This window comes from Myotis brandtii, unplaced genomic scaffold (assembly GCF_000412655.1).
Source record: "Myotis brandtii unplaced genomic scaffold, ASM41265v1 scaffold154, whole genome shotgun sequence".
Lineage (NCBI taxonomy): Eukaryota > Metazoa > Chordata > Mammalia > Chiroptera > Vespertilionidae > Myotis > Myotis brandtii.
In genome coordinates this window covers 3,740,027-3,748,142 of record NW_005355584.1, presented here as the reverse complement: position 1 = coordinate 3,748,142, position 8,116 = coordinate 3,740,027, and positions in this window count along the sequence as shown.

The window sequence follows — 8,116 nt, the reverse complement described above, 5'->3', positions numbered from 1 at the left end:
GGGGACCCCAGCCTGTCCCCGCGGGGAGGGAGAGGCCGGGACTGCAGGGCCGCCGTGGGGAAGCCCTTGCCACACCTCCGCTGCCTTAATCGGAAATGTGCTTGCTCAGAGAGAACTTAGTCCAGCCAGCGGCGTTTCCATTTAGTCCTTTTCAGTGGGGTTTTCTACAAGGAAGAGTTCTTGTTTGTGCCGCCGAACTCAAAGGTACTGTGGAGCCGGTAACTTGACTCATTTCTTTGGAAATTGGCTGAATGTACTACTAGGTAATGTATATTTTGTGGGCCAGGCTTTGCATTAAGCTCTTTTGTATATATCATCTCCTTTAATTTGGACAATAATCTATAAGGTCAGCCTGATCATCCCTACATGACTGATGAGGAAGCAGGCTCCTGGTATGTAAGTATAAGCAATAAATAACTTCCCCAAAGTCACCACTACCCTGGGGCAGAGCTAGAATTCAGACTTAGGTCTCTCTGACTCCAGAATATGAGCTCTTAACCACTAACTTAAAGTAAGAGTGATAACACTCTAATAATACAACGTTAGAGATACTAGTGGCTAAATATACTATTAAAATCTTCATCCTTGGCTGAATTCCAAATACTGTACTTATTGGCTATAGACATGTTCTCTTGGCTGTCCACCATCCAACCCTTCCTTTTATCAGCAACTCAATCTCCCTTTGGGGAAATCTTATCTTTTCTCTGCCCACACCCAACACAGCAGAGACTCTCACCCAGGGAGCTGACCCTTGAGTAAGAAAGAGATCACAAACTTGGAGAGTTCATGGGAGATGAGGGGGACCAGGTTCATCCTAGTGGGGGGTACCTGGACCAGGTTGTTCTTGGTGCCAGCCCCCAATTGCCTTCTGATAAATCCCTGTTGTGTTCAAGATAATCGGTTTCTGGCCCAGCCGGCATGGCTCTGGTTGAGTGTCGACCTATGAACCAGGAGGTCACGGTTCAATTCCTGGTCAGGGCACATGTCTGGATTGCTGGCTTGATCCCTAGTTGGGGCATGCAGGAGGCAGCTGATCAATGATTCTCTCTCATCATTGATGTTTCTCTCTCTCTCACTTCCTCTCTGAAATCAATAAAATTATATTTTTTAAAAGATAATCAATTTCTGTTGTTTGCAACCACAGATATTGTCTGATGGATATATTGGGGGGGTAATGGGGATGATAAAGGGTCCTATTGAAAGTATCCTAACAAGGGCAGCGGAGCATAGTTCACCTTCTTCCTCCTAAAGTCATAGCTTCTAGAGCCAGAAGGATCCTTATGGATCATCCTCCGACATCCTCATTTTATAGAGGAGGAAACAGACTCAGAAGTCACAGGACTGACCAAAGTTGAAAGTAGCTGAGTCATCATGACTTGAACTGCTATCACCCAATTTCAAGTCTGGTTTGATTTCTAGTATTAATCGTCTCCCCTTCTTCCAGCAGAGGAAAACAGAGAATAGAGAAGCGTAGACTTGAGAAAATTGGGTGGACACAGGGGCAGTCTTCCAACCTCGCCCTGACATTCCAAGTACACTCTCAGAGCTAAAGCACCCCCTGGGCCCTGGGGGAAGCTGCCCACGGAAGCACAGTTCCAAGCTCTGGACTTCCCTGTCCCTGTCCCCTTGCCCTCCTGCCTGAGTGTCAGGAGCATCTTCACCCAGTCAGACTTTCCTGTTTGGTACTAGTACTGAGTTGAGGAGGGTCCCCCAGAACCTCCGAATGTGACCTTGCTTGGAAATGGGGTCCTTACATATGTAGTTCAGTTAGTATGAGGGCATACTAGAGTAGGGCGAATCCTTAATCCAATATGATGGGTGTCTCAGACAAGAGACACAGAGACAGCATGCAGGAAATGCCACGAAGGCAGACACTGGTGATTTGTCCACAAGCCAAGGATTTCTACCCACACCAGATGCTAGGAAGAGGCCAGGAAGGATCCTCCCTGAGAGCCTTGAGAGAGCACAGCCCAGCCAACATCTTGACCTTGTCATGCAAGCCTCCAGAACCATGAGAGAATATATTTCTATTATGTTAAGCACCTGGTTTGTGGTACTTTGTGGCAGCCACGGGGAACTAATATAGTACTCCTAGGCCTGCCCGCCCCTCCCTACCTTTCTCCCCATCCCCTCCCCTGTTCTCTGTAATGAAGTCACTGCAGTCTCCTCCCAATCAAAGCTTCTCTTGCAGCCCTGCTCAGCATGACTCAGTGGTTAGAGTGTCAGCCTGCGCACTGGAGGGTCACAGGTTAGATTCCTGGTCATGGGCATGTACCTGGGTTGCAGGTTTGATCCCCACCCCAGGCAGGAAGCAACTGATCAATGTGAGTCTCTCACATCAATGTTTCCCTTCTCTCTCTCTCTCTCTCTCTCTCTCTCTCTCTCTCTCTCTCTCTCTCTTTCCCCTTCCCCCTCCCTTCCACTTCCACTCTCTAAAATCAATGGGAAAAATATCCTCATTCCTTGGGTAAGGATAAAAAAAGAAAAAGAAAAAGAAAAAGCTGCTCTTGCAATTTTGTGATTACTAGTGTCACAATAGGTCCCAGTTTGTCCAGGACAGAACCAGTTTATAATAAATTCTATCTTCACTCTGCCTTTCACCTGAAGTGTAAAATAGTGACTCAATTACCTGGCATTCCTCCGTTTCCTTAAATGACATTTTGCCAGGCGCTGGGTAACTCCGCCTCCAACTCATGCTTTTCTCCCTGCCTAGAATGTTCTTCCATCTCATATTAAAAATCTTGCCCATCATCAGTCAAGGATCAGATCTGCCCCATTAGAAACCCCACCTAGGTCAAGCCCTTAGAGCACACTTCATACTCCACCGTGATTGCAGCAATAATTCTCCTCTCTTCTTCTTTGAATGCAGGTGTTTTGTTCATTCATCTTTGTATTATGCATAGCAGTGCCTTGAAAAAAGACTTTTCACACAATAGGGACTCAAGAAATGTTTGATGAATAAAGATGAATATTCCATCCCTCTCTCCATCTATTTGAGACTAGCCTGGAGATAAATGGGCTTTCAAAATGCTTTCAAAGATTCATTTTTTAAGATATAGGAGTGGCTGGTTTGTCCTTTAGGAAGTGAAAAATACCTTCTTTCCAGAGTACAATTATTAAGGGAAAATGTCTGTGTTCTTTCCATCAGCAGCTAGGTTCTGCTCGCTGGGAACCTACTGAGGACAAAGGGGTGATGCCTACGTCCCAGAACAAGGGGCTCTGAGGATTTTTAAGACCTGCCAGGTGTGTACCTCTTTATTTCCTCAGAAAGGTATCACTTGGGCAAATATTATTCCTACATGACAAGAGTCTCTGGTACATCGAGCCCAAATCTGTTTCAGATCAAAGATTTTAATTCGTAGATAATTAAAAGAAATACCTCACTCCTGTCTGCCCTCCCTACTTCCATGATCCAGGCCCCTCTGACTGCTGAGGAGTCTTTCACTTTGTCAGGTAACTGTTGATTTAGTGCAAAGCAATCCAGCAAATACCCATTTTATTATGAGGAGTTAATGGTATGTGTTTGCCACTTCTGGAAACTTAGGAGGAGGTGTGTCCTACAGCAGAGAATAACATCACATAACATCCCCCCCTATTCGCCCAACAATGGAAGAAAGTACTGGAAATCTTCCCTCCAATAGGCAGAGAGCCAGAGCTCCTCTGGCCGGCTCAGGGTGGCCTCAAACTACCATCTCTTGCCAGCGAGACTGCTACCTGGATAGAATCCCATTTCTTCAAGTCCCCTTCTTTATGGCAAGATGGAGTGAGTTGTTATTACACTGAATTCAAAAGCTGGAACTCCATAGCAGGGTCAGCATTTACAGATAAAACAAATTTCCACCCATGTTTGGGATTCTAAAGCAGCAGGAAGGCCTGGCAATCAGAAAAAAAGGAGAAAGACTGTATCTCCTATGGCAGTGGTCAGCAAACTGCGGCTTGCGAGCCACATGCGGCTCTTTGGCCCCTTGAGTGTGGCTCTTCCACAAAATACCAACTTCTGCCCTCTGCGCATGGGCCACGAAGTTTCAATCGCACTGTACATGCACACCGCACGTGGTATTTTGTGGAAGAGCCACACTCAAGGGGCCAAAGAGCCGCATGTGGCTTGCGAGCCGCAGTTTGCCGACCACTGTTATGGCATTGAGTAAAACTGAGTGGAGCTGTGTTCCCTGAGATTTGGAGTTACTGAAGTACAAATACCTCCCTAGAAGCAATAGCACTTGTAAATGTCCTCAGTTGTTTATTACCCTGTCATCCTATGTTACGATCATATTTGTTATTTGATTCTCGAATCATCCTTAACTTTCTTATATCTAAGTGTTCCCCAATTTACTTATGCAATTCCATTCCAACAGTTTATTTGTAATTTAGGTTATCAATTCAATCTACAATGTTTCTAAGGACAAATGCAGTATTAAAAATGGTCATTAGATTCCCAGATTAGCTCCTCTACCCCATAAAAAAAGCATATGATACAATTAAATTATACAATTACAATGGATATTAGATCTTCCTAGTGATCCAATGCAGTACGTGTCATGTGAACGCTATTCTGGTGCATTAGTGGTCGGCTCCTGAGGAATGAGTAGCAATTGGCAACCAGGGAGTTCAACCGGAGCTATTAACATACCAGGTTTTCACTCCCAAGAGGAAGAGCTTGGAGGATTAGAGGGTATCAGAGCTTCAGGTAAGCGAACAGCCTAGGGCTGGCATCCAATCTAAGCAGGGAATTTCAGGTAGGGCTCATGGAAAAGTCAGTTGAAAGGAATTTATTTTTTGGAGCCTCTAGTCTCGATACTGCATTAGGTATTGTTGTGGGTTGAATGTATCACCCAAAAGATAAGTTGAAGTCCTAACCCCTCATGCTCTGAATGTGAATTTATTTGGAAATAGGGTCTTTGCAGATGTAAACTATATAATATGATGTCATACTGGATTGGATTGGGCCACATTCACTGACTGGTTCCTTATGAGAGGAGCATTTATCAAAGACCCACAGGAAGAATGCCCTGCCGAGGGTGCAGGCAGAGATGGGAGTGCTGCCGCTACAAGCAAAGGCATGCCAAGGTCGCTGGCCACCACTGGAAGCTAGAAGAGGCAGGAAGGATTCTCCCCTGGAGCTTTAGGAGGGAGCATGGCCCTGCCAACACCTTGGTTTCAGGCTTCTCGCCTCCAGAACTGTGAGAGAATACATGTCTGTTGTTTTAAGCCTCTCTGTTAGTAGTAGCTTGTTAAGGCAACTCTAGGAAACAAACATAGGTAACTTACAAGATTATCTCATTCACATAGAAAGGAGGCAATCATGAAGACTGCTGAGATGCATGGAGCAAGGCTGTAGCTTTCATTCCTTCAATATTCAACACGTATTTATTGGGCATCGCCTATGTTCCAAGCATTGTTCTAGGTGCAGGGGATAAGGGAATGAATAGGACAGGCCAGGTCTCTGACCTTAAAAAGATTAATGTAATGGGAGTAGGGGAAGAGAGGAGAGGGAAGAATCAACACCAAATTATTAAGCAATTGAACAAAAAATCATAGCTACTCCATGAAGGAAATAAACAGGGTTATGGGGTAAATAGTAACTAGAAAAGGGGTCGGTGGCACTTACGTGAGTTGGTACAGGAAGGCCACCCTGAGCAAGTGACTTGCAGGATGAGGATGAGACAACATAGCAAAGGGGTATTCTAGGAAAATCTGAGCTGTGACAGAACTTGGCATATTTGAGGAAGGAAAAAGACGAATCTGGCTGGAATGTGGTGAAAAGTTTTACATGACACAGTAGTTTTCATAAGAGAAATAAGACCCGAGGAGAGGTTTAAACCTGAGTGTTTTCATCTGTGATGAAGAGTGGAAAGTTGCAGAAAGATATGCTAGGACAAAGAGTTTGAGTTAAGGGTAGGAAGTTGAGGAAGCTTAGCAAGGTGTTTGTTCAGATTTCTCTCTGTGTCCATCTGTCTTTGGAGATAAGGATGCTCCTTTTCCCCAGATAAGAAAAAAGAGCATATCTGGCCTGCATCAGAGCCAGGTTAGAAAGTCTTTCCTTCGTTTTATGACCTGCTTCGAGGAAGGTCAGACACTACACAAACTATTCTTCAAATGTCTTCAGCCTGAAATATTCAATCTATTGAGGTGCTATATTTGGGGGTAACGTGTTCTGAAACCCGTCAATAAAAGCCTAATTCATTACCAAATCTTTTAGTTTTTTACTTTTTCAGAGGATAGTAACCCAAAGTGTGCAAGAGGAAAAATTTCTCACCTCTTAATTTCTGTTACTGGGGCATGCAAATTAAACAAGAGACCGAATAACAGAAGAAAAGGCATATCAATTTTTTAAATTGATGTTAATATTTTCACGTGCACAGGGGCTTCACAGAAAAGAAGTGAAAACCCCAAAGAAGCAGTTAGGCTTGAGAGCTTATATAGAATTTTAAGAGCAGGAGATAAATTATAGAAAGGTGACCAGACAAAGGAAAGGGTGTTTGGGTTCTAGGGGCAGAAACTTGCAGAAAAGTGACTAAGAAATGGATGGTAATGAAGGGCTGTTTAATAAGGTTTGTTATGCAGACTCATCTCTCATGTCATCTCAGTTTTCCTGGAGAGGGGAACACCCTTGTAAATGGAAATTTATGTCACCTTTATGCCCTGCTTTTAAGGAGGAGGGCAGAGAGCTCTTCCTTTGTCTGCTGTTGTTTTTCAATTGCCTTCAGCTCAAAATAACCAATATGCCAACATGGCATATTTTGGGCTGGCATGTACAGATCCCCTTCAAAAATTAAAAACTGCTGGATTGGCAACAATTACTTTAGGGTAGCTGTCTTTGAGTTTACTGTTTAGATACATTCTGGAGAATGAAGCCAGTCACAGATTACAGAATACCTTAATTGTGCTGAAAGTCAGATTTATCTCCTTAATTAAAGGGGCAGATTTTGGAGCTGTCAGGGTGTAGTGTTATATCACTCAGTGAGCCACCCAAGATGAATATGAAGAATGTAAGGCCACCAATCAGTGAGTATGAAAGCATTTAGATTGAGTATAATTATATAGAACTAATTTTACTCTTTTCAATGAACAGCAGATATATTTGGAAAGCGTGAGATTTGTGCTGGAGCAAGAAAAACATATTAGTCGTTCAAACATCTTGTGGCATAGCAATAATGAACACACCTTTGGCATTGGTGTGAATAGACTTCCTATCTGAGTCACGTGTCAGCTGTGGCTGGCTGAAGGCCTGGAGATCAAAGGCACCCGCTGTGCAAGAAGTACTGTGAGGTGTTTTCAGTGACTGGCTTCCCCTCCAGGATCCATGTTAATGTCACCTTGGCTCAGAGTTTTGGCTGGAGGTTGTGGAACAATAGGTATTGAGCACCTTACACTAAGGGCTAAAGTAGGCCAGATTTGCAAAAGGAGTGGCTCCAAACCTGTTTCACCAGAATTAGCCAACATACCTAGCTTCAGGGAACAAAAGAGATGTGTTCTCTCCAATGAGAGAGAGAAGGGGTTGTTGCCTCCCTATGTTAAGCCAAAGGATGAGACACTTCAAGAAAACCAGGGGGTCTGACCTGTGTCCTTGGTACTTGAGTTGTGGAGGGCCTGGTGTCAGACTCACACATGAAAATGCTAGACTGACTGGACATAGACTGACTGGAGCTGCCCTCCCCCAGCAGCTGAATGAAGAGACCGGTTGCACCTGGGAGTGAGGCAGGCCAAGGGGAGGGAGCCACCCATGGACTCTGTGAACCTGTAGACCTGACCTGGAACTGGGTAACTGACAGCACTGTGCTCTAGAGGGAATTAGAGAAAATATTTCTGACACTTGATATAACTGTGAGGAGGACTTTATTGTGATAGGTTTGAACACTATTGCAACGGGAGAGAGAGCAGGCTTACCTCTGAATACAGTAAAGACAGCTGGGGATTCATAGCCAACAAGCAGGCTGAAAGCAAGTCAATGAATGGAAAATTACTAAGAAATTTCTCTTAGTAATTTCTCTTAGTCTAAGAAGAGACATGAGGGTAGGGGTTTTCTTGCTAAACTATCACCATTTTTCGAGGAGACTCAAGCCCCATTAGGCAAGAACTGAGACCTCCTGCCAACAACAAGCACCGCATGAGTGAG